Source organism: Bombus affinis, chromosome 16, assembly GCF_024516045.1.
Source record: "Bombus affinis isolate iyBomAffi1 chromosome 16, iyBomAffi1.2, whole genome shotgun sequence".
Taxonomy (NCBI): Eukaryota; Metazoa; Arthropoda; class Insecta; order Hymenoptera; family Apidae; genus Bombus; species Bombus affinis.
The window spans coordinates 6,838,261-6,865,347 of record NC_066359.1 but is presented as its reverse complement, the minus strand read 5'-3'; the positions used below and the strand labels follow the sequence as shown (position 1 = coordinate 6,865,347).

At 42.9% G+C, this 27,087-nt stretch overlaps 1 protein-coding gene and 1 non-coding gene across 7 annotated transcripts in view; one reads left to right on the top strand and one right to left on the bottom strand.

Annotated features, from left to right (window-relative positions):
• Positions 1-27,087, bottom strand: part of LOC126925341 (ecdysone receptor-like) — a 198,460-nt gene that overhangs the window by 150,992 nt on the left and 20,381 nt on the right. For 2 of the 6 annotated variants that reach the window (XM_050740772.1, XM_050740773.1), the window contains one exon: positions 17,883-17,920. The gene's annotated coding sequence lies outside the window, so the exon portion shown is untranslated. Of the gene's footprint in view, positions 1-6,238; positions 6,976-17,882; positions 17,921-27,087 lie in introns of those variants that run through there. The other 4 variants (XM_050740776.1, XM_050740780.1, XM_050740775.1 and 1 more) reach the window with 3 other exon arrangements.
• Positions 10,163-10,246, top strand: Trnal-cag (transfer RNA leucine (anticodon CAG)). Its single transcript has one exon. It is a non-coding gene; the product is annotated as a tRNA-Leu (tRNA).

Sequence of the window (27,087 nt, the reverse complement as noted above, 5' to 3'; positions counted from 1 at the left end):
GGTATAAAAATGTAATCGAGCTTCCTAAAAATCCAGAATAACCGAGAACTGTAACTTTCGTGAAAAAGATCGGAAAAGATTTATCCCGCGATCCTCTCGAGTCAGGAATTTTCCTCGAAAAACAACGAGATGAAAAATGAGGCAAATAAAAGTATCGATATAAAATAAAATAAAATAAAAAGAACAAACGCTTTGCAAAGTTGTTAAATTGCATGTGCAACTGGTGAAAAAACTCCTTGGATGCAAAGTTACGAGAGAACGCGTGTACGAGGCGATCGACGACATCGTCTGGCCGTGACAAAGGGACCATTTTAAATTTCAAAGCGGAGAGAAAAGAAAAGGAATCGCGAGAAAAATAGCAGAACTGCAACGCGGTCACGGTGTAGAAATCGGAACGCTAAAGGCTGTTTTTCAAGTCGGCGTCCGTCCTTACGTAACTACGCGGCGCGCCGCGTGGTGCGCGTGTGTGCACAAGCTCATTCGTGTACAGTGTACACCTAAAGAAACAGAAAACTCGTCAGAGAACTACAGAAGGCAGAAAGAACACGGCGACCCGTGTTTATCGCCGTCTTTTATTCCTTAAATCTGTTCCACGCGAACCTACGCTTTTATTATTCTTTCTACCACTTTCTTTATCCTTATTGGTTATTTTCTAATGTTCATTTTCTGTCCGAAATACCAATACGTTCTTTGGTCGGCCATTTAACAAGATTTAACAAGCAAAGGAGGAAAATTATCGCGAATGTTTCCTATAGCTTGTTTTATCTTGTTCTCTATACCAAACTCAGATATCGATTAAACTTTCAATTTATAAAATGTCTACCTTTTTTTTTTAACAAAAAGAAAAGAAGTTTAGGATCGTAACACTACCGTACCGATGATAAGGGAATTAGATAGAATTATATAACGCAACAGTTTTCTTTTAAACATTGGCACACTTACGCAGAGGCAAATCGATTTGAAATATCATTGGGAAATTACCAAATGTCTTATCACAGAACACACGCTCAGTGTCGTGCAATTCAAACTTTTCGATGACACTTATTCGTCGATAGACCCGGTCGCTTGTGTCACACGGTACGCAAGTTGAATTGCGTTAAACTAAAATGAATCGTCGATTGGAATTCTAGTGGATTCTTAATCTGAAAAATAAACAAGTACCGTAATACTTATGAGTAACGAAAGTATACGTATCCCCGCGTGGAAGAAGCGTTATTCTTGTTGGTGTGACGACACTGGATGTGCACCGTGATAATGCACGGTTCTTATCAGCCTCCGGAGGAGAACCGTGAGCTGCCTGTGGCTACGCCGCCTTATCGCACCCGCTATCGATGTAACATCGGATAAAACCACGACTCGAAGAACGCTTTGAGCCGTTCGAAAGAAATATATCGTTGGAAAAAATTCGAGATTAAAAGAGACGCCTGCGACGGCTCAGCGAGTGCGATGCAAGCGACCGTTCTTCCCTCTGTTTCTCTCTTTCGTGCAGGACGTTGTGTTGGCTGATTAAACAGGCCTCCGGGCCACGTTCGAAAAACTTGGACGAATTTTGACGATACGCGAGAACGTTATGCGATATCGTTCGAAACGCTAAATCGGTATTACGACGAAGGTTTCTGAAATTGACGAAAAGTATAATACTCGGATCCGGAAAGAAGACCAAGGGAATCGAAAATTTCTAATCGGCCAATTTTAAGAATCTGATGCTTTTAAATACTACGTTCTTAATATTTCGGCTTTTTTAATTCCCAAATTTTTAACGCTCGAGACATTTTTTTCGTAAATTTAAAAAGTTCAAAATCGTAAATTGGAAATTTCCTGTATCGTATAATTTATAAATTGCAATTTAAATTTTAACGTTTTCTGTTCACCGCGCTCGAGAATATTAGGTAACGAACAAGAGATAATTTCGTATTCGACGATAAGCGATTTAAGACAACTGGAACGGTTTTCCATAACGTTTCTAAAACACGTTCTCTCGTTATTCTACAACGTGCTACTTTTTCTAAAAACATCCACGTCCCTTGAGCATTGGTAACTATCTGAGAAAAGAACGTTCATACGATTCCCGAACAAATGGTAAATTTTCTGATCGGTAAGATCGCAATCCTCCGTCCCATTTTCGATCGCAACACGTCCACGAATCTCCTTTCGCAAAACCTGAATAATTCTTCGGCTATAGCACGCAACATGACGAAATTCACCTACGTTTAAGATTATCGTTTATATCGACGATTTCGATTCCTTTTTAAATGGACGTATCAGTTCAGAAACTGTATTATCGTACTGTGTACCGCTTTATCGATAAAGATCAGGCTCGAAAAGATTGCAAATTCCGTGCTGCATTTTGACAATCATTTCGAGCGAAGAGAATGGTTATTGGAAGCTTGCGAAGCTATGGCTCCACTAATTTCATTGCGAAAGGTCGGATTTTTTTTAGGTTAGGTTCAATGTTTTGCGGAATATTGCGACGGAACCTCAAAGCAATTTCGCTCGACCGTAGCCTGTCGGTGGTTGCCAGATATTCGATCGAGATTTACTATATTGGGAAAATTTATTTTCGCGGAAAGTTGGATTTTCACGTCGAAACGAATTTTGTTAACGTTGAAAAACTGACTCGCCAAAGTTTCATTTTGTAAAGCGATCGAAATTTACTATACAAATATATTACGAGAACATATATTTCGACAAAAATTTGAATATTCGATAGATTCGAACGGAACTTCCTTTACATTCGAAAGATCGATTAACTCGCCTCGACTAATATGCAATTCGCGGGATTAATTTCTCCTTTGAAAATTATATCGTCTAGGGGGAAAAAAATTTCCCTATATTATACTAAAAAGAAGAAAAAACTAAATTCAGAATTATATTTTACTTCGTTATATTGTCAAACGATACGTTCTAGAAATTATATTTTTTTGAATAGGACGGTCAAGATTTTCCTAAGAAAAATATCGATCGTTTGAAAAATCGATGGTTCGATCTGAAAAACATTTATCGACGAATCGCTATTCTAACATCCGTTCGACAAGCGTCAACCACCGTTCTCAATCCAGAGAGCTTGCTCTCGGATTCGTTCCAATCAGTAACGATATCTGTAGATTTAAATTTCCAAGCGACGGCGACCAGTCGTTAAATTTGAATTTGTAATAGGAACGTTGCGAGGGACACTTCCACGCAGAAAGCCTGTGTCGTATTCTCTCCACGACCAATCAGGGTTATCCATCTTCCTCGTTTCCAACCAAATCGTTACTCTCTCGATTAAATGAACAATTTATAAGAAACTATCGGAAATGGTAAAAATACGAGGAAATGGAATTACAAAGGAAAGAGAAAGTCTACGTTAGAAGATGGACAAAAGCTGTTGCATAATTCAATTATATGGAAGTTGAATTTTGTAAATTAAATTCTTCGTGCAATTGAACATCAACGTTATATTGCGCTAATGAAATCGAAAGACGCATACAACGTTGATTAGTTCGAATATCGAACGAATCGATCGAAATGATATTATTGGCGAAATTTTGCAAGTCACCAGTTGTTACAAGTTGTCGGTCTTAAAGCAGTCTGTCGTATAAGTCGTACAAGAAACACGTTTCTTCGGGAAAAGAACTTGCAATTACAAATTACGACTTCTTTCGCTATTCCCCTTTGACGAATCATTGCGAAATCGTAAGAGTGGAAGTCGAGCTTGTATCCGCAGAAAACTCGCGAATTTCAGGAACTCAAAAATCCGAGATTCCGAAGATTTAAATGTCTGAATATTTGAAAATTCGGGAATTTGAAATTGCGCGCGCATGTGAATTCGGAAATTTTAAATTTTCGAAACTCGAGAATTTGACGCTTCGGAAGCTCGAAATTTTCGAATTCCGCGCCTCTAAAATCAAAATATACAAAATCGGAAAATCCGGAATTTTGGAAACTCGACCAGCGAATATTTTGCAGCCTGGAAAGCTCGAAACTCCAGAAGCTTGCACGCAGAGAAATGCAAAAGCCCGCGCATTTCAAACCTATCGGTTATTTAAATTTGCAATTTTCAAAGAAATTGTCGAAATGCTGCGCGCGAGAACCAAATTTCCACCAAATCTGAAGCATTCGTTTTCAATGCTGCTGTTGGAATTTTTATTAATAACAAATTAATATATCGCACACGGAATATACAACGGAAAACAGAGAATTTTCTGCACACTTAACACGCTTGTTTACTCGAGTCAATTGGCCACTGACCACGGCAAAATTGCGCGCCAGGATGACACCGGCATAATACGGCGTGTCACCGTCTCGCGGTGACACAGTGCGCGCGCGAAAGAATTCGCTTTATGCACGTAGACGCAGTCATAGTTTACATCGGTATAGCGACGCCTGTACACTATTCGTCGCAGATAGGGCCGTATATTTTTAGAACGTATTCTATTTCCGAGAGAGGTGGGCTTGCGATACGCTCGGCCGATATTTGTCGCGAGTACACGCGTCTCTCGCTATTTACGGGAGGAATCGAAAGTGAATCGGAATCCGACTCTACTCTCGCGAACCAGCCACTTTCGTTTCATTCATTGCCACAGATGACGAACGTGCAATAACAATTTTTATATAATACGCGTATACGGTAAGTTTGCGAAAGGTGGTTAGATTTTGAAACGTTTGCGAACACCTAGATCCAGCTACAGAGTCGTCTGACCTTTATCTTTGAAGCGTACAGTTTTGCTTCTTTCCCGAGGATCTGCATATAACTTGAAACTCTTCGAAACCTTCGATCTAGAGATTTTAATCGTGAGAAACGCATTTGCTACTTTGTTACTCGACATTGCAAACGTGTATCGTGTTTCGCGATTAATTCCGACTTAATTTTAAGCTGCGAAATGGTCGTGCCATTTCTAAAGAGAAATATCATCGGATACGTCGAATATAAGTAGACAAAAAGTGAAAAAAAGAAAAGACGATCTATGATAATAGCCACGTTAGTTATTCCAAAGCTCTGGAAAAATAAAGGCAGAATTTTGCTTCGATCCATTACGATAAATAACCTCTCAGTAACTAACATACCAAACGTGTTAAGAAAATAGATATGAAAATAGAGCAGATACTGTCCGACCAAGCAAACAAATACGAACAACAACCTATCCAATTTCGTATCTTAAAAATTGCATAAATAAGTATGCAAACACGAGTATACTCGTAGTCAATGAAAAATTGATCAAGGATCTAATAGAAAGTAAAATGATGGATTAATCTTGGATTCATCGGTGCCTCAGATGCAAAAGATAAATATCAAATGGAATTAATGAAAGAACGGTATCCCGGTTGGGAGGGAGTAAAGCAAAGTTTATCCCGGCGCATAAATTGAACGTGACGAGGGAGAGAGCGCGGTTAGGGTGCGCGCGAGCGCGCACCAACACACTGCCGACCCACTCCCGGTCCCCGATCTGACCTCGCGCGCACATTCGTTCACGAACCTACCTCACTTTGCCCCGCGACAGACGTAAACAAAACCGTGCAGCGTCCCATAAACAGCCATCTATACACGACATCATTATCAAACCACCTCACGCGTCTTACTTCGGAAACAATTAAATAACGGAGAAAATAACGACGGAAACGAGGAGAATCGTGTTTTTGCATAATGACGATCATCTACGAGGATAGTAGCCTATTATATTTCACGGAGGAAATAATCGAGAAAGAGAAATAAAATCTTGTTCCGCCTGTGCTAACTGTTAACGAAAAGTTATTCCGTAAAGAGGCAATGTACGATATGATTAATCGGAATGATGTGTACGCGATAAGTGTATTAACCTACTGAAGCATCGAATTTCAGCGGTAAAATACTGCAAAGGAAAGTACGTGTCATTGTTCCTTCGAATAATTGTAATTCGCGATGAGGACGAATCGGTGGATGATGCCTACGCACGGAAACAGCTTACATCGAAGTTTATCGGTAAAACGAATGAAAGAAGGAAGGAAATATTGAAATAAAATCGTGTTTCACGTACGTCGATTACTCATAAGGCACGATATATAGGCAGTTAGTTTAAAGTATCAAAGTTGTGAGACGTCAAACTGGCCGAAAAAAGAAGATAAATAAAATCGTATGTAAACGCGTGTACGTACGATAATTACTCGTGTAAAGAAATATCTACTAAACTTGAATTTATTCCTGGTAATTCCGTAACAAGATAATTCATCGATAAAATAATCCTGAAAAAGATATATAATTTGGTGGATGATAACTACTCACATAACGAGGTGTACAGGATGAACCGACGGTGGCCAGAGAGCGACACGGTCCCCTGGAGCACAGGCGCCAAATCGAGAAACACTTGCACTGCGTTATTACAAATACACGTGTGTCACACGTCACTGATTTTCCGGATCAGTCTGTCAGATACACCACGGAAGAGAAAACGATGCACGAAATCCTAGAAGACGATGAAAATGTAGGAGCACCGGGATCGTGGGCCTCGCCTCGCCTCGACGAAAACCACCACACGTCCGCGCGTCGTTTTCGTCTGCCTATTAAGGGAGTGTTCCCCTTTCACGCACCACCTCGTCGATATTTTCCTTTTTCTTTTCTTTTCGCTATGTTATTCTCGCCGTCGTTTCACTCTCCGTCGACGACATTCACCGTGTGGTCGTGGTTTTCTATGTATCGGTGAAAGGGGAGCGACGTTGGTTCGTGTCTCGCGTGTGCACGGCTCTTTTTCTCTCTATACGCGTGTTTCTGTCTATCCACTTCTCTAGCCGAATTATATTATTACTTCTTCTTTTCTTTTTCGTTCGCAGGTTCAGAGACACAAAACACGGGTTACGGGGAATATTATATACACCGGGTGGCCGTATACGCGAACACGGCCAAACAAAACAGACCAGAAGACGTTTTCGAGCTATTACGCACGTTACAAACTCCGCTCACCGCTGAGAGTGCAAGCGCGCGACTGCGGCGCCCGACGCCGCTTATGCGCCGGCCGACTGCTTCCTGACTCGGCCGCCGTCCTCGACAGTGGCGCCACCGGCGAGCCACTGCCCTATCACTGGTCGCGCACCGAATTTTGGTGCCTCGAGGCACGCAACGCGTCGCCGCGCCGCTTGCAGGCCGCCGCTTTTTCCTTTACGCGTTTCCGCGCGACGCCACGCTTTTCGCGACCCTTCGTCGGACATTGTCGGATATTGAAATAAGAGCCGCGTATACGACTGCGGGCTCGTATATGAACGAACGACTATATGAGACTGGAAATAGCCAGATGGATTAAGTGAAAGGGCAATGAGGTTTTGGAAGTTGCTTACTGAAAGGTGGGTCAATAGACACGCGATCGGTTTGGGACTCATAAATTATGATATTATTTGATATTGCCTTGAACGCTTACGAATCTGCGGAATTAAACATATGCAGGAATGCACGTTTCGTGGAATTGTTTACGATAGCTGAATGAATGTCTTTTAATTCTGCGATGTATCGATAGATATAGACACGAGATTGGGCAATTGATCGCTAGACGTTTATTATCGATTTTTGAAAGAATACCTAGATTAAGCGTTACTATATCAAAATAATGGCTTCCACGATGATTGCTTTCCTAATAAATGAGTAATCTAAACATCTTTGATTTCAAATTTTCACGATGCTGAGATACTTTGACACTGGCTTTTCCGGATAAACGAACGTGTTTCACGACAGACTTGAAACGTCGGCATAGAATATAAATACAAAGCGCAGCTGAAAAATGGAGAAACGATTGTTTATCCCGAGAAGCGAATATCAGAAAATGACCTGACAACAAATCGTATTCTCATGCTCGTGAGAGGAGTAGAACTTTATACGTAACAAAACTACAACTTATGATGGCTTTCGACAAAGTTTCAGCGAAACAATGTGCCGTCAACTATTCAAACGGAGAGCACAAAGAGTCCATCATTCGCGTGTCTCGTATTTTGTATCGGGTTCGATGCTTGGTTAGCTAGAAAAGTGTCGACGATGCCTATAGAGACGATGAAAAAAAAACACGCGCCAAGGAGAAACGGCGATAAGGTTTCAGAAATTGTGCGACACACCGCCGGCAGCCGAGTTCATTGCTTTGCTGGTCAATAGCCATACCGTTTCACCGTCAAAACAACCGGAGCCTTTATTAATTTATAGCGAGTGACTCAATGGCTCGAGCGAAGCTACTGAATATCGCCGTACGCGTTCTCCGAAGCTAAACGGATCCTTTTTCCGCACCTGCCATTCGGTTAATTCCCATCTACTCTGCAAAGATTCCGTACAAATCCAGAGAACGTCGTTACGCTAATTCGCAAATTGATTCGATCGCTAATTAAACGTATCCTTTAATTCGTATTTGGGCATTTTAGTTGTCAGACATTAAAGAAGAAATTGGAGGTAGATGTATATTAACGTCTCTAGTTCTTCCGACAGAGCGAGCAACAATGTAAATTTGTAACGAAAGAAAGTTAATTGTGTCGAATAAATTTTAGACTAATTTCTCTAATGATTTCTACCTGAAGATAACGTCAGCAAAATTTCCTCGTATACAACGATCATCGACGAGTATATTTTGAAATGAAAAGTACTTGCGTGTGCCAAATGGAAAAACAAAATTGGCAATATCGAAGAGTTCAAAGCCTGAGAGAAACTTCTCCACGCGTATTATCTCATCGGTCCCCGAACCCACGTCGAGCCCCAGCCCCAAACAAGCTGGTTCCCCAAAATAACCCCGCCCCTGTTCAGAAATCTCCATCCAGGTCCAATATTCAAGTGGCCACTCCAGGTGGCACCCGCTGGTTCATTCCCACTATCCAGCATCGTTCACGTGAGCATCAGAAATTGGGCCAGTGGAGCACTTGGCCTCTCTGACATAATAAAAACCATTCTCTGACTGCCTCGTCTACCTAAATAACAGCCTCCATAAAAACGAACCACGTGTGGCGTCAAGTATGCAGATACAGGGATTTCGTTGTCGAAGTGAAATTTCCTGGCCAGTTTCGTGTCTGACGAGCTCCTCTGACGAGCAGGAGACACGAACGAGTGGAAGAGGAGAGAAGCTGCGTGGAAGGTTGCCTGCATTCTCACTGGTAGGCAATCTGTGGTAGGAGGCATATAGGACGAACGGATGGAGAACACCAGCGCCGATGTTCGAGCACGCTGCTGGAAAAGGGGAGGCGAAGGGAGAAGGAAGGGGGAGAAGCTTGATGCAGAAAGAATGGCGAGCCAGCGGCTGTGCAGGCAGATGAAGAGAGAGAATACACGGTTTGCTAGGCGAAGAAGGAAGAGACGAAGGGGACGAGGGGAGGGAGAGAGACTGGTGAGTCTTGGACAGGCAAAAAACAAAAGTGCATCGCAGCAAGATGGCCGTCGACTGAACGACTCTCAAGGTTACGCACTCGCATAGGGGAGAAGCCAGCGAATCAGCCGCTTATGGTGTATGTGTGCCAGCGGACTTGGCCGAAACTTCGTGCCCCGTTATTTATTTCGGGATTTTGCGCGACGATGATTTCGATGAGAATCGTCGTACTGGGAAATTTCAAGCGGGCAGATTTCAAAATCGTTGCTGGGACAGCGTTATAAGCGTGGCTTCATTTTCATTGTGCGAAGAACTGGAGGAAATAAGAATTATCGAGCGCAGATTCATCGAGAAAATACGATTTTCTAATTGGGTAATTGGTCGTTAATTACGTGGCTATGCGTCACTGGTTCGTTAGAATGGTTCACCGTGTGGTTAGGTTAGGGTTAGGTGTGTTTATTCTAATAGGCTGTACACCGGCTTGAGCACTTATTTTTATGACGTACTACGGTAATTTACCATCCCCTTATGGCATACCATCTTCGTAGTCCTTACATTGTTTACCATTTAAGCTCTTCGATTTACCGAACATCGAACGAAGATGATAGAGATTTTGCTGTCGGACGACAACGAACGCATCTTGGTCGCGGAACACGGTACCCAACACGAGCACGTTCACCGGAGACGGAATAATGGCCAAGCAAAAAGGACGAAAGAAAAAAGGAACTCGTTCGCCGGTGCATTGCTTGAAAGCTTCCACGGCCGCTTCTTACGGAGCTATTTTCGCCTAGCTGCCGGGTAAATTTAGTACGGGCAGACCAGTTTCTCAGGCATAGTACTCAGGGTATGGTCGATTTCTCCTCTTTATGTTTCAGCCGAAGAGACACGTCAGGATGGCCGAGCGGTCTAAGGCGCTGCGTTCAGGTCGCAGTCCACTTCTGTGGGCGTGGGTTCGAATCCCACTTCTGACAAATTTTTTTACATCCTTACCCTTCAAACGAGCCCAACACCAAGATTCCTTATCTACGTCTGTCCGGTGCCAATTATTCGCGCCGATAAAACGATTTAAGATTGTTTCGTGCCGTTCGTTCGGGGACCAAGAGTGGCACGGGACTGTTCTGGTCAGAAAGAACATCGTCCTACCGAACGTACGTTTTAGGCTTAACTTTCGAGACGAAATAAATAAATATATTAGGTTAAACAGTGGAAAAATAATTTCGGAATATTCGAGACTTAAATTGGTAAATATTTCGTGGAAAAGCTTACGACTATTTCTATTTGATTCACGATCGTGTCACTGAATTTCCATGGAATATTCTTCGAAATAATGTCGTTTTCCTACACTTGGAAGATAAATTGGTTTGATTGAATTTTTGCATTGCTGCTAGATAATCTTGAAAAACTGTTCCCGAGGATATCGAACAGCGCAGTCCAAAAGTCGCTTAATCAACTTTTATCTAGTCTTCTATTAACCCTTTTAGTTGTATGTACTCTTATCTGTTCGTCAATTAGTCGGACTACGGTTACGTAACTCTACAGTAGAAACAGACCAGACTTCGGACAGTGGTAGGTCAATTCTACTTATTGTGAAATCCTAAATATATATACTTTCATCTACTCAAATACGGTTTAACCGTACTTGAGATATATCTCTTCTAAAATATACATTCATCTATTAGTACGTGATTATTACACAATGTTGATCGTCTCCAACTAATTAGACCAATATGTGTTCTACATACACGTCACAACAGCCTATACAGAATATTCTCCTCGCAATTAACAGCTGCGACGTACAAAAATTCGCGGTGTCGATCCTGCAAAATTCCCTATATCATAAAATCCTAACTGTAACCACTGAACCGCGTGGTGATCGGTCAGTGGCGCCACTGCCTGTTGAATTATTCCCCAGTAGCCTGTGTATGTAGCCTGGAACATGTCTGTGATCCCGGTTGATTCCCCCTCGCTCGTAAATTCGCTTGTTCGACGTGACGATTTCGCGAAGGCGAGGCAAGTGCACCGATTTCCAGTCTCTCAGCCACGTTTCGTTGCCCATCGTGCATTCCACGGCCCGTTTCTCGAGCGGACTGTACACTCTCGTCCCGTGTAAGAGTCAGAACAGTACGAGGAGGCGGAGGAAGAGGCGGTGGGTAACCTTGGTTGAGAGCGTAGACGAGAATAGGGGTAACATAAGGCGAGAAGATAGGTGAAATCAAGTATGTGTGTGTGTGTGTCTCGGTTATGCGCGCGTGCGTGTGCCTATGTGTTGGTTGAAGCGAGAAGAAGACGGAGAGTGGTTTTATGCAACGCATACTCTCTTTTTCTCCGCGTGAACAATAACCTTAGAGCGTGACGTGTGCTCGCGCGAGCACAGTGTCACGACGCGGGTCCATGTTTCCCGTCACGCAGGTCGACACAGTTTTCTTAGCCTGTTCTTTCTACGCTACGCTGCAACTACATTTATCTAGACCCGTTCGAGGGGGACAGTTCGTGTAACTGGATCGTTCATGCACAGTGACAATTCGTTTTCGATGCAGCTGGATTATTGCAAGATTTTAGTGGTTTCAGTGAGAGATGTATGTTGAATTCCTGGCGAGTAGACCGAGAATTTTTATGAAATTTCATGATTTTATTAACGCAATTAAAGAAATGAAACGCACGTTAAGATTTATTGCATCCATTAAACGTTCGAACAAATATCGAAATCTGTTATCCGATGAGAGAAGGTTAGAAAGTAAGTCTTCGATTATCCTAACTCTTTCGAGGGATTGGCAGCGTGTTTTTGGTCGTGGTGGTTAGCGTGGTATGTTTAGGGTAGGAGTTTGGCACAGGTGTGAGTTAATTACGAGAAAATCGCGTGACTCGCGTGATCGAGGACTGGAAGAACCGCAGGGTGCGAAGTCTTTGTATCGTGATTCCCCTCAGGAGGATCGAATAGCGATATAATTATGTAATAAGTAACCGGTCGATACGAAGCAGGCCTCGATACGATATGAAAATGCCAATACATCGAAACGTTTGGAATAATTCTACGTATCTTTGCATCGTGCGCAAATCTCTCGTCGCCCACTCTCATCAACATCAGAATAAGCAAAATCCTCGTAACAATCGAAAAACAGTTTCCACTATCCTTTCGCCTCTCCTCTCCTCTCGCATTCACCACGTCCAAAGGCTAAATAGAACCGGGTAAATCGTTTCCCGCGGCAGTGAACGCACCGTCCAGTTTTATAATGCATCCGAGAGGAAAGGCGAGAGAGTTTGCGAGCGCAGTAGAGCAGTTTCGTTTGAAACCGCGGCTGTACCAGCCTCGCAAAAGCGAACGAGAACGAGAACGAAAACAAGGATAAGAGAGAAACTGAAACGAGGAGAAGACTCGCGTAAGAAGAAAAGAGCGATGAACATAAGCAAAGAGGTTAGAAAGGGAAGGTTAGATAAGGAGAAGGAGAGGGAGAGAGAGAAGAAGAAGAGGAGGAGGATGAGGAAGAGGAGGAGGGATCACAGAGGCGTGCACGGAGATGCATACGAGCGAGGACGAGAGTTTTGGGGGGGCAGAGAGGATGTTCGGGGGTGGAGGGGGACTTAACGTCGTCCTTAGTTCTCGGACGGTCCGGCCTTGAGACGCAGCGACGCTCAATGCGAATACAACGTCGCCTCCTGCACCGGAAACTGCAATTCTAACTGCCTAGCTTGAGACTCGAGAAAGTCGGGCGGCTGCTGGACCTACGTAAACCGATCGAAACCGACTTAACACATTTTTCCTGTTTACTCGCTCGTACGTCGCCCTCTTAATTGTCTAACTTGCCTCCTACATTCTTAATAATAATTATCGATGCAGTTGTTGGATCTGTTTACCGCAATATCTCGGAAATATCGTTCATTTCATCATTACAAATTAAAGACACACTGACTTTCGTAGGCGTTGTGAACCAATAAGCAAATTAATTTCCTCCATACGTTTTAACGATACACGAACATTAACAAAAAATATTAATCAATAGAAAATCAACGATACCAGAGTACCTGGTATTTGCTGTCTTTTTACTTAAGGGGTGCGTATAACACAGTACGAAATATAAATTGTTCTGGACCGATATAAATAAGTCGAAAGTTACCGAATTAATGCGTTTGTTGTGATACTGGTGTTAATGTATCAGTGAGGTGATTATCCGTTCGTAATGCAATAAGAACGCGAAGCGAATGCAAGATACTTCTCTTCGATGGAAAAAATATGATATATCGTTTTCAATTAGAATCTTCGCCTTGGTTTCTCGGAATGCAGAGCGTTTTCGCGCGGGGTGACTGAGTCATCCTTGTGTAGGAAGTAAGGGCATCAGTTCGTTAGGATTCCTTACATGTCACTGGGTTACTATACTCGCATTCCGCGCATACAACGGAAGTCTTTAGTATGAAAGAAACTACTTCAGAATCTCGAGCGTCGTTCATCACACTGCACACCGGCCTGCGCTGAAGGGCTTCACCCATTGTGAATTAATTTCCTGTTTCTTTCACTAGCTCTCCGCGGCTCTGTACAGTTACATTCGATAAGATCAACCGTGTCGCGTGTCCAATGATCGCCTGCCAGCGAAATATTCAGAGAAATATGGACCAACGTTATATTCCTCGACTTATCGGTAGAATAAGGATGTTCACACGATTATTGGAAATTCCACGAGGGAAAACTCCGAAGATGGACAAAACGTATACAGTGTGTACAAATATGAAAATAATCCAAAACATCGATCGTTTCAGATCCTACGATTTCGTACGATTCAAGAAGATTTTACTCTTTTAGATAGATGGATCGATATTCAACAAAATTTGTATTTGTATTTAATTAAAACCTACGTATCCGATTTTCTGATAATCGTACGTAAAGTGACTAGCTAGCACGATGATTATTATTACGTAATGATCAGACTATTAAACGAAGAATCAGAAGATGAACGAACGATTCGTTCGATTATTAAAAAGTCAGCCGGAGGATCGTGTCCGTCTTATGCAACAAGCCCCTCGTAACCGCTTCCTGGAAGAGGCGCAGAATTCATTAAGGGTAATTGGAGGAGGAAGAACCGCGGCCAGGATTAACTCTGCCAAGGTCAGCTTTCGTTTTTTCGCGAAACAGGTGCATGGCAGGGCGGCGTGTGTCCAAGGTCACGTAATAGGGCGACTCGAAACACCAAGATCAGGCTAGAACCACAATTTTTTCGAGGCATCTGTGGCCCCTCGCCACCTCTCTCCGCAACATATCCGGCACACCTTGCTCTCCCTTTTCAATCCTCCCATGTCTAGCCCACGTGGCGCATCTGCGTGAGAAGAATCCGCGAATTTTGATTCCTACGTTCCAACGAATTTCTTCTCGTATTAAAGTGGAAGCGACTGAACCATATTGCGAGTAGCCCAGTGGCAGGAAACGGGGCCAGAATCGTCAGTTTCTGGCGCTGGTCAGGTAATGTCCAAGGTCGAGGAAGAAAAGCGAAGAATTAAATTTTGAAATTCGTGAGATGAGAAGAGATATATTTTTTGGATTGTTTCTGAGGCTTTCGCACGATCGAAAGATTTAGTTGAGAATAGGTTGCTGATAATTTTCCTGGCGTTTACAGACAGAAGAGCACGCGTTTCTGTGACGAGTCGCTGGACCACACATGCACCGCAGCGAATCAGAACTCTGAACGTTCTACTTAAAAGGTTAACTGCCTCGATTACGAAGAATCCAGCGTGGAAACGAGAAAAACCAACGGCACGTGGCGAGCCACGCTTTTCGAACACTTTCCATGAAACATTAAATTTCCTCTTCCTCCCGTGAATAACAAAATTAACGGAAAAGAAAACAGATGATTTCATCGATGCAGTGTATTTAATGTGTATTTTTCTCACCTGGCATTTCTCTCGTACTATTACGAGGCGAAAAAAAAGTTACGAATTAGTTACAGACTTGCGTAATAGAGGGCGATCATCTTTTTAATTTTCAAAGAAAAAGGCGGGTGCACGCCGCGTGCCAGGACAGATTCAAGATACAAATAGGCGAATAAACCGGCAGACTGCTTGGCGAGGAACTCGCACATTTACATAATTTTCCCATTCTTTGGGGAGAGGAACGGTAATGCCAGGAGAGAAATTACACTGTTGATAAAAGAAAGTGAAATTTTTTAGGCGACTCTCGCGAACGCACTAAACCTGCTTTCACGTACTACGCGTTGCCCAATTCACGGATTTTTATGGGGTCTCCCATAATTGTTCTCGCTTCTGCTATAGGCGGAAGAGTAATTTCTTTAATTTTCACGAAATTGAAATTTAATTAAACGGAAGTTTCGTGGATTTTTCAATTTCAATTCGTCGAGAACGAGGCTTCCTACGAAACAAGAAGCCTGGTACCAGCCACTCGGATCATTTTTAAACATAGAATCACCTCGAGGAGCTAAAATTTGCGCAACTCGTCTACAAAAAGAAAAAAAGAAGAAGGAAAGAATAGACTCGTCTGCGAATCAAGCGGACCGTCTTTAAACTAGCGAAAATTGAGCGTGTCAACGATACGAAAGGTCGATCTTAAGACTTGGTGTTCGCGTTGAGTAAGAATGCGAGAGCAAGGTGAACCATTTTACGCAACACGGTCAACCGCAGCGTCGCATTTTTCGCGGGGGACCGGTCGAGCCGGGTTTTCGTTCTTTCCTTGATTTTCGATGGACGTGTGCACCACGAAACGCGATTTATTTATAATCGCGGCTGAAACGTTGAAGGATATAGGATGACAGGAACGGACACAGAAAGTGAGAACGTGACAAAACAAACGAGAAACGCTATATACTGCTTCCCATAAATAGCCTACCGTGCACAAGTATTTGGCCATTCGCAAATTATTCCAACAATAACAAATTCTAACCTTCGATCCTGTCTCGAATACACGGACGACGGATGTCGCTGATAAAAATCGTTAACAAATTAAATTGTAAATAAATAACGAATTAATGGCAAAAAATATTACACGGTAGAAATAAAGCACAAGAAAGTAGGAGAAACCGAAGAAGACGAAGATCGATCCCGAGGAGACGACCGGTTTGAGCGTTTTAATTTTTCTTCCATATCGTTCCTATCATTTTATTTATTTATTTTCCACGCGAAATCACCAGGTTGCCGATCGCGCCATGATAACTGGCAGCCCGCTATTACGACGAAAATATTGGGACTGTTCGCATATTTTTGAGCTACGGTGTACGTGCAGATAGAAGGGGAGAGAGGAAAGCAAGGTGGGAGAGTGAAAGAAGAGCGAAGGGGAAGGGGACAATATGTGCAACTGCAGTCCAAGGCCAAGCGATCGTGACTGGTTTAATGGCATTCGAGTCGCAGCCTCGAGTGCAATTATAATACACTCGGGGAATGTGCATCCACCTTTGGTGCTCTGACATACACGTTCGCGTGTGCACACACCTTCTTCTCCCGTTTCTCCGTCTCTCCTCTTTCTTCGTCCTCGTTTACCCACCCAGTGTCAGCGACATGAGTTTAGGAACGCGCGTTGTTCGCAAAAACACACGGTTCAAGTTAAATAGACCGATTTCTGATCAGATTGCTTTCCGTGAACAATCAGCTGTGACTTTGGCTCGTACTGAGTTTGAACTCTTTGTGTTTGAAAGAGATCGAGGGTTTGAAGGTGTTTGTCTTGGTGTCTCGGTTGTATTCAATTTGGCTTAAGTATCGTTAAGGCTCTCTCCTTTGCGTTTGGCTTACTGTACGTATCGATGTTTACCTTAGATTTCTATAATGCCGACTATTGGCTTACAGCTTCGCATCCTTGAAAAGTTTCTTGGTGTTTGAGGGAGGTTTCTAGTCTCTATGTTGTTGGTGTATTATTTAGATTTAGGTTAAGAATGGCATGCATGTGTCGTGTATTTGCAGTTAGGTTAGGTAGTTTCATACCTCTCTTGATCTTTGATTTAGGTTTGTATTAAGTATTTTGAAGATGGTCTCCTTGATATTTAGGTTAGGTTGGTGTTAGGTTCTTTGTATTTGCATCGGATGAAAAATTCAGGATTTGAAATGACTTAACCTTGTCGCTAGAATGATAAATTTATATCGTCAAATATTTTCAATATAAACTTCTCTGCTGATTTTTCGATGGAGAAGTGCTTGATTTTATTTATTTAATAAAATACAAGTATGACAGCTGGTAAAACGCAGACCAAATATTTCAAATCGCCGTCGGAGCTTTTTAATTCCCCGTTGGAGCTGCGAAATTAATTTGAACAAGCAAGTTGGCGTGCAAAAAAGAATAATGAAAACGGAACTCGATGTAGTGGATCGATTCGACCATCGTTCGTTTCATTTCCGTATTTCTCAATAAATGTATATACACATAGTTAGAGGGATAACACAGTAGTTTCAAAAGCAAATTAGATAAGCACGAAGATAAGATTAACCCTTTGGGCGCTAGAGCTGGAGAAACCGACGGGTTGTTCAAAAAATTTTTATCTACCGGCAAACAAACGTTATTTCTCTAGAGATAAAAACTTCTGCGTAAGAATAACCGCAGGCCGTTTCTACCGGACGGTGGACAAAACTTTGAAAAGAGATATAATTTTCTTTCTGTTTTAAAAATCTCTAAAATAGAAGACTTACCAAAAAGACCCGATCATCAGAAGAGCGCCAAGAGACATCTACGAAATAACAAGAAAATTATAAGGTTAGATTTACAAATTTAATTCCAATTAGAAATTAAACAATATAATTCGACGGTTAAATAAGATCGCGTACGAGTAGTAAAACTATCATAAGGAAAACGGTAGAAAATTAAGAAAATCTTTAGAAGTCAGAGGAGTGTGAAAAATGTACGAGATGGAAAGACGACGTATTATCCGGAGACGCAAGACCTAAAGGCAGAGCAAGCGGTCGAAATTCGCGAAAACCTGTTTCGGTGTGTGCATGTGTACGTGTGTGTATATGCGTGGAACAGCGGCAGGCTGCTTAGAATTCTACGCCACGGCGATACGTTATTCCGGTTTCTCTTTTGCCAAACTGCACGCGAACTGGCGGAGTCTCGGCGAGCCTCCCCATTGGCGGGAACATGGCGCAATCAACGAGCTACGATCTGAGCGGCCCGTTCTTTTTATTTCGCGGATTAAAAAGGATTTAAATGTATCATTTGCATTGCAAAGAGTTCCGTCGTGGTCTGACGGCCTAGTCATTCTCTTCTCCACCTTTTACTCTTGGGAAAGCGAACCTCCGATCACGATAATTTTTTAGGTTATGGCCGTTGAATTCTCTTTTTTTTCAAAAAGCTACTACCTACATCTACTAATCTAATTATCCATATATTTCCTTCTATAAATTGCTTCGTTATTTCCTTGTGCTATAGACGGACGTAGACGCGTCTGTCTTTCTTGGAAACTCTCTTACGAAATAAATGCAAATTTCTTATTAATATCGTTTGTTGTTTCCAAAGTGTTTCCAAATTTCTTACTAGTTGAATACAATATCTCCAAACGCGCTACCAACGTATAACCATGATTGTTTATACCAACATTTCCAAATCCCCCACTAGTGCTATCTAGTACTAACTAGTACTATCGGTATGGCAACGTAAAAACTCCCTAATTTCCTTGCTAATATTTCAGCAGACATACAAATACCGCTATGGCCACGGCATACATTCGTTCGAAGCGCAGGTCTAAAATTCCTTGTCCGAACTCGACCAATCAACGAACCCAAAGAAAAACCAAGAAAAAGTTCGATCGCGATCTACCTCCCCGAGAGACCGGCCAGGACTGCAACGAGCCTCCGGAGGATATTAAAAGAAAGCGTGCGCGCGGCATTTGGCCGCCGGTTCTTACGAATTAATTGGCGAGTAAGGTGGCTTGTTGCATGGTCGTGTTTCATGGCCGTGGCCAGTACAGGACAGGACAGGGCAGGACAGGACAGGACAGAATGCGGTGGCCTAGGCGGCGCGCGTTCGCAGCGACGCCGAGCGTCGGTCTGCGTGCGTGTAACGCCGCACTGCGTTCCGAACTCGCGGTAGGACGTAGAATATCCCGCTGGTATTGATCAAGGAGTGGTAGCGGGTGTTCTTGAACCCTGCTGCTCTTGCTCCCACTTTACGATGCGAGGCAAAGCACCGAGGCTCGGCCATTACCTGTACGCTATGTGCCTCCATGTGTACAGCGTGTACCATAGACCCGACGTTTATACGTCTCGTCGTTTAAACCGAACGGAGGAAGGGTTCTCGACGCGTTCGTGACAACGTGCCACTTTGTCTTGCACAGGGTGAAGTTATTAGGACGACTTACACTTTGGTGCCGTGGAATTAGAGAGACTGCCTTTCTGCGGAATTTCCTTCTACAAATAGAAAGGCGAGTCTCATTGTTCTGTGTAAAATATATGGCACATGGGAAAAATTGATCGAAACGAACCAGACATTTACGAGGAACGATGCAACTGATTGTTGATACAGCGAGGTCTGTACTTTGTTATAATTAAATTAAGCTACAGCGAATACGATAGGAATAAATATAATACGTCCAAGTAGGCAAACTTTGCAAATCATCTGACATAGAATAAGAATATAGACGTACCATAAAATTCATGAAAATAATGGATTTGATGTAGGGAGATTAAAATACAGCCGGATTTAAGAAAATCGAAGCGACTATAGTCAGCTTCTGCTATACAAGAGGCGGTTGGATGGCTATGGGTCGCTTGTAACGTTGTAACAATGAAAGGGTTAAAAGTATCGACTGACACGTACTCTGGGCCGGTGTCGACTGAACAGGCAGCTCGTTCGTGCAACGATATTTATCTGTGCCACGACAAACGGCCGTAGGTGGGCACGCTAAAAGCATTTACGAGCGAACCATGATGCGTGACCTTGCTGAGACATTGCACCGGCGTAAACAGAGGCCGCGAGCGCAGTCGTGGGCGTGTTTTATAAATTCGCTCTATTGGCACGCCTTAAAGGCAGCCTGGCTTCTCGTTAAATCAACGCAACGTGACCCGATTGCGACAAACCAGAGCAAACAGTGTTTGCTTCGGCCATATGCTACGAATTTTTCTTTCCCATGTATACCGATAGAAAGTACCAAAAACTTACAATGCTTGTACGAAGGATTTTTCTCTTCCAAAACTAACAACCGCTGCAAGAATTCTCGGTACTCTTTCACACGTGTCAGCGATCTCGCGCAGGATGTTTGAAAATTGCACCACGCCTCCGTGAAATTTCCAATTCCTCTATCGTTTCGGAATGCCTTCGAAAAAACGAAGAAACGTACGAATCCAATTATTCCATTACCCAGGATAACAGGATAACATTATATGTAGTTTACGCCACGATCAAGCACCGTGCTTTCACGAAGATTAACAATAGGAATTCAATCCCCTAGAAAATCCAGCTATTTTGTAATAACAGGCTGGCCAACGGTGAACAAAACAAAGACCCGAACGGCCGATGTAATCGGGGCCTGGCTCTGACGAGTAAAGAAAAAAAAAAAAAAAAAGAGGAGAACATCCTGAATAGATCAGCCATCCGCTGACGCGCAGTGTGCAGTCTGTCCGATAATTTCCAGCCGAAAGCTCGTGTATACACGCGCAAAGGTTTTTCTCTCGCGACAACGTAACAATTTCGCTCGATGATCGAGGGGTTATGCCAACGTGAAACGCTTGATTAAAGGTTAACTTGGCCAACCGACGATGCGGGTACTTGTCCGGCTGGCTAGTGATTTTTACGTGACGATGTTTCGCCAGACTAGCCACCATTGACCCTTTACGGTTACCAGCAACTTGTTAAGAATCGGTTCGACGATTCGGAAATTCCCTGTCGCGAACCTTATAGGTTAGATTCGGTTTATCGCGCGCTTTAAAATCACTTTGAATTCGGTATACCGCGATAGGGAAATTAATCGGTAAACTAGGTCACTGTTTAACGAGAAAGTTGTGTAAGTATGAAATTACCCGTAAGAGTCGGCGAAGGAAAGTTCATTTCACTTAGAGGCAATTTGACGGTAGATCGAATGTGACCTTTGAACGTTTCGCTGTAATCGACAACATTGGAAACAGTCGTTGCCGTGGTCGCCGTGCTTTCCGTCAGGGTATAACGTCCTCGTGCTAAAAACGACGCAATGTCACCGCGCGCGAAAATACGCGCCAGGTGATGCACGCCATTCGCGGAAATCGGTCGTACTAAAAATACCAGCGAAACGAAAGTCAAGTATACGCAGCTGTTCGAACGATCGCCCCCGTGTTTACAACTTTTCTACTGTTTTGTCGATATTAATGACTTTGATTGATTCTAGGTAACCCTACGTGTTCTAGGAAATCTTTGCCGCGAATCATAAGCTACTTTGTGGTTTCAAGGAACTTTTCTCGATATTCTGACAAATTCTATCGATGTAAAGAAACCGTTTGACCCATCGTACACGGTGTGGCGTTTGAGCGAGAGTTCGGGACGAAAGTGATAATTCGCCGGCCAAGTTCGCAGATCGAGTTCGCGTTTCGCCGTGCGGCATTTGCGCGAGAATTCGGGACAAAGATGAAAAACAACGCGTACAACGTGCAGTTTTCCTGAAACTCGATATCGGAGGATTCGACGCGAGCAAAAGTCTGTTTATCAAATCTTCGCTAGTATTTTCTTTACACTTTGGCTCGCTTGAAATATCTTGAGTGTTTATTTCTTTGACTAACGCCACACGGCAACGTTTAAGTAAATAGTTGCGATGTCGAGACCGAACTTCTCGTACCTCGTAAGTGTCGAGCAGAAATCCTTTATCCTCGTTTCCATTTTCTTGGAAATGGACAGACTTTTCACGTGAAAAGAAAATTATATAACAATGTAACGCAATACTTTCTTCTCGTGAGAAACAACCAAAATTACTTGAAATTTGAAATTGTACGTATCTTGGTCCATTCGTAGCAAACACTATATCACTAATCGGTTTACATTTGTATCAGTTACTTACAGACTGACGATATCATCGAATAATAAGATGAAAATCGAACAACAATTACTTCGATCTTTGACCACTGCACGCAGCACCGTGCGTTTTAGGCAACTTCGTGTATTTTAGACGACTCTGTCGATCATAAAGACTCTAGCAATGCAGATTCTAGAAACTTTTGTATCTTTTACAAATCTTTGAACGTATAGTTGCACGTTCCCGGAAATAACAGCGTTCAAGAAATTCCAATAGCTGTGCAAATCCCGAGAAACGAAAGGCTTAACCTCAAACACATGCTGAACGAATCAACGAACACGACGATCGGTCGAAACGCGAGGCAAGAAAGAGGCAAAGTCTCAGTTAGATGAGACCTAATTACTGAGAACACGTATAACGTGGAAACGAAGGGAACGAGCCGACGAAGAGAAGAAATAAAAGGGAAAGTCAGCAAGCGAGGCAACGCGCAGTCGTCTTTGTCGTTCTACATTGCCGTGGAAGAGGACGAGGATCTCGGGGAAGGCCGCAGGAAATTGCTCGGCAGCAATAACGACCCGACTATAAAACACCGAGGTAAAAAGGTGGATCGAACTGGAGAACAGCAAACACCAGGAGGAAAAAAGGAACGATCGAGGAAGAAGGTTTCCAGAGGCGGATGAAACGCGATGCTAGAATTTCAGGAAAAAGTGCAACTGAGGTAAAGGAGCGGGCAGAATGCAAAAAAACAGCCATTAACGGGAAGAGCAGCAGCGAGAAATATCAAAGATTATATTTCTTTCTTTTCTTCGTCGGGGAGCAAGGGCAGAGGATGAATGAAAGGAAGGGGGAGAGTGGAAGAGACGAGGAACAGGAGGTCAGGTTCGTTTCAACGACCGAGTTTACTGGCTGAGGGTTAAACTCCTTGGAACTGATCTGGAAGCGACTGATAGTCGATAGAAATTGTCACCAGAAGTTGATATCGTTATCTTCTGCGACATTGCGAGTCCTGCGGCTTCGCTTTCGTCGAGTGTCACAGTAAATAATTAGAATCATCGGCATCGACGTTTCGTAACGATACACTGAATTTCAAAATCTGTAGAGTTGTACTAACTGTAAGAGGAAATGAATTTGGGCCCAATGTTACTTTGCATGAGTTGACAAATTCATTCTCGGGAGATGAGCTACCGTGTTTTCTACCGTCCTCATAAATATGCTAATGTCGTTCATTACCCATCATAAATATGCAATAAAGCGAAATCTGTTAAAAGTGTATTGGAGCCTCGTTAATTCGGCCACCTGTAACGGTCGTTATCCTTCTCCTTCCACTGTTCGCATGTTCTCATTCAACGTTTCTTTATTTCTACATGCCAATTTATAAATCAATATTTTTATTTTTAAACGTCCTTAAACCTTCCCCAAATTCTCATTATAATAATCGTTCCTCAATTCTTTGAAAATTATTAACAGTACCAACCCCACATTTATGACAGAAAACTAACCTAAATTCTAAACTGATGAACAATTTCAATACAAAATTTATATAAAAAGACTAATTTAAATTTTACTCAAACTTCCACTAAAATACTTATCTCCGATCAAAACACGCATCTTTAATACAAATACACGAATTTACGATAAATACATAACCTAAAAATTGTCTAGTTTTTTCTTGAAAACATCTATAAACATCTATGGCGAATCCGAAAATATCCAACAGCCAGTACATCAGTACGAGTCCTTTTCCAGAAGGTTGAATCCATTAAGGCCGAAGCACGATTCGCTTCTTCTGCGTCGTCGACTGGAATTAGGAGGAACAGAACTCGCTGAGGAGAAGCGACGCAGCCACCTCGGGAAATAGACCGCGTTCCTTTACGAGCGTTGCAAACGATCCGCTTCGAGTCAATCTAGGAGAGCAAGGACGCCGACTATGCTATCGATGCCACGCCACCATCCAGTCATCGCTACACTCGATTGCGCTCGCGCGTCCATAAGCCAGACACGCTAACACCATTAAGCTATCTGGCGTCGAAAATGATCGTTGCACTGAACGATGGCACGTTGAAGCGAGAGATAGTGAGATATCGATCGATTTAAGTTATTCTGAAGCGATGGTAGGATTTTCAACGATTTAAACGTAATCTAGATTGAAGTCTCGTTAGAAGACGATCACCCGTAAATGGTGCGTTTTGAATAGCAACAAGGAGGTTTTTATCGCGTACTGTGATGCGTGTAAATGGCAGAGAAATATCGCGGGGCAAATGAAAAGTCGAGAGAAAATTATTTTTCGCTTTTCTCGATTTTTATTTTCCTGTGGATTCACGTGAAAGATCGGTTTTGTGAGACCTAACCTAAAAATGTGTATCAAGTATTTTTAATGTAATTTTGAAGATTAATGTGAATTATTTACTCTTAACCCCTTAACCTACAACTACGGGCATAGCCCGTAGTACGATGATCGGGCCAAACGTAAATATTACGGGCTCGAAGGCTGCGCGAGCTTGTTTACGTTTTCGGCCCAAAATTCTCGAACGTAAATCGTAGGTTAAGGGGTTAAACGAGCACGACGTACGTTATGTTACGAATATCTATATTATTAATCATTTTTGGTTCATTTATATCAAACTATGGCGCATATAATAGGTAGAATGAAAATGAAGTTAACCTAAAAATTATATGCGTATATAAAATACTTATTTTTTGATTTGATTAAAAAGATCGATTTTTATTTTTAAATAAATTTCTGTACACCAGATTATTTCTCGTCGCGTCTAGTCTTGACGTCACCTTTCAAGCACCATGACGCTTTTGCTAAATGATACAAGTCCGAGACACTAGATACTCTGTCTGTGCGTGGAATAGCGTGTTCAGAGGATGTTGATCGTTTCGTTCGAGAGCATTTTTCTGCGGATCGTATGTGCGTAAACGGTAGAAGGAAACGTCGGTTCGTTCCTGCCCGTACAGTACATCTCTGGTATCAATGGGGTTTTTGCGCGTCTGTTGTCATAGAAACGGGTGTGCCTACCCTGTCGAGCGACTCGAACCATCCCCAAATACCAGCCTCGACTCCACGTGGCCCTGTACCGAAAGGGGAAATCCTCGTGCGTACACATGGAGAGCGCAGACTTCCAGCCTTCCATCGTTCTTCGTCGTTTGATGTATGTACACCAACCGGGGAACCATGGGAACCTGCTAGATGCTGCTGATATATTGACGTGGCTGCGATTTTGAAAAACGTACCGGTTATGCCACAGAGCATTGTACTCGACTGTCACACGCGCGACCTATGGATCGTGTTCCATTTGGTTGCTTTCGGATGGTCGATTTTGGGCCGGTTTATGATGATTGGTGGTTTCGTCAGATCAGATTGCAACGTTTAATAAGATGGAAGAAGATAAGGCAGATCCATGTTTTGTATAATTACAGATAATGTGTCGTTCAATATCTACCCGAAATAATAAAGTAAATTTAAGGCAGCTCAAACTCGATCAAACTGCGAACCTAACCTAAATATCAGCTTCCAATCCCAACAAACGTACGAGTAACACTCGGCTGGCTTTCGTCCCAACTACTTTTCACCCAATTCAATTTCCAAACATTAAAAACACTCTGTACAGGCAACCGGCCGAGTGCACTTTACCCAATTAACGTTTTTGATGGGGCCAATTTAAAGATCCAGCCGCTCTGTCATGCGCTCGCCTATGTGTTTATCCTCCGTGCGGCAATGGGCGCGGCGTGACACACTGTGAAACTCGATAGGTCCGTGTTCCGTTCGCGTTTCTTCGAACCGTGTGTGCATGCCATCCGTGGTAATTACCCGATATATATCCAACAGACTAGTCCACGCGCATCATCTCATCCATTTCAGAGAACGACGCAATTTTTCCATCCACCCTGCTGTTAAATGGTTTCGGTGCTCTTCCTACACGTTCCATCAGCTTCTCGTTACGAGCCTCCCCGAGTTTCTGGAACAACCCTATCGCGTCGTTTCGCTGTTTGCAGCCCGGGTTGAGTGCCGATGCAAATAATCCTCTCTGCTGTTGCCAAGTTTCACGATCGAATCATTGCTGCCAGGATTTACTGGTTAATCGATGAGAATCCTCTCGATTCTGTGTGTGTTTGAACGAGTAGTTTGGTGTTTGGTGAATTCGAGACGAGTTATGGATCTTTCGTAGCTTGGTAAATTTTCCAGGGTCTATTAGGAATTTTTATTGCGAATATTAGACCTCGAGTTTATTAAATTTCTCTATTTACTCGAAAGAACCTACGCATTTTCCTTTTCGTATTTTCTTAATATGTCATTTTTATTTAGCTGTAATTTCACATAGATGGAATCAAATATAATCAAACATCAAAGTTTGGGTCTAAACATAGCTAAGCATCAGGGAAGGGCAGACGATCTAATAGTCGAAACGCGTACAGTTCGCGTTCGTTCAGAAATTCGTATTCGCTATCGATTTACAAAGCGCAGAGAATTATTACACCCCTGCTGCTCCCTAAAACCATCCACAATTACAATTCACCTCGAAATCCCTCGAATCCCTAACATAAACTACTTTAAAGTATCAGCGAATTGCAAATCCCCCGAAAAAGAAGTGAGATCGAGTCTTTACTTGGCGAGCTCGAACAAAATCATTCCAACAGACAGGATCAACGGAGAAGCAATAAAATTTCAGGCCAACTACCGTAAGAACGAGACTGGCAGGTGTAGGCGTAGCGACGAGGGGAGAGTATCGATGGTGTTGGAGGTGCCGAAACCGGGGTTGTTAGCCGGCGACGACGATTCGAACCACGTCGTCGTGGCGACCCACGCGTCGGACCTCCCGCGAGGTTCTCAACCTTGTTTACATAAATCATCAGAAACGGTCTGGATCCTCGACAGACGCGGCTCTCGCTTCGTCCTTCGGCCGATCCAACGACCCCGTCTC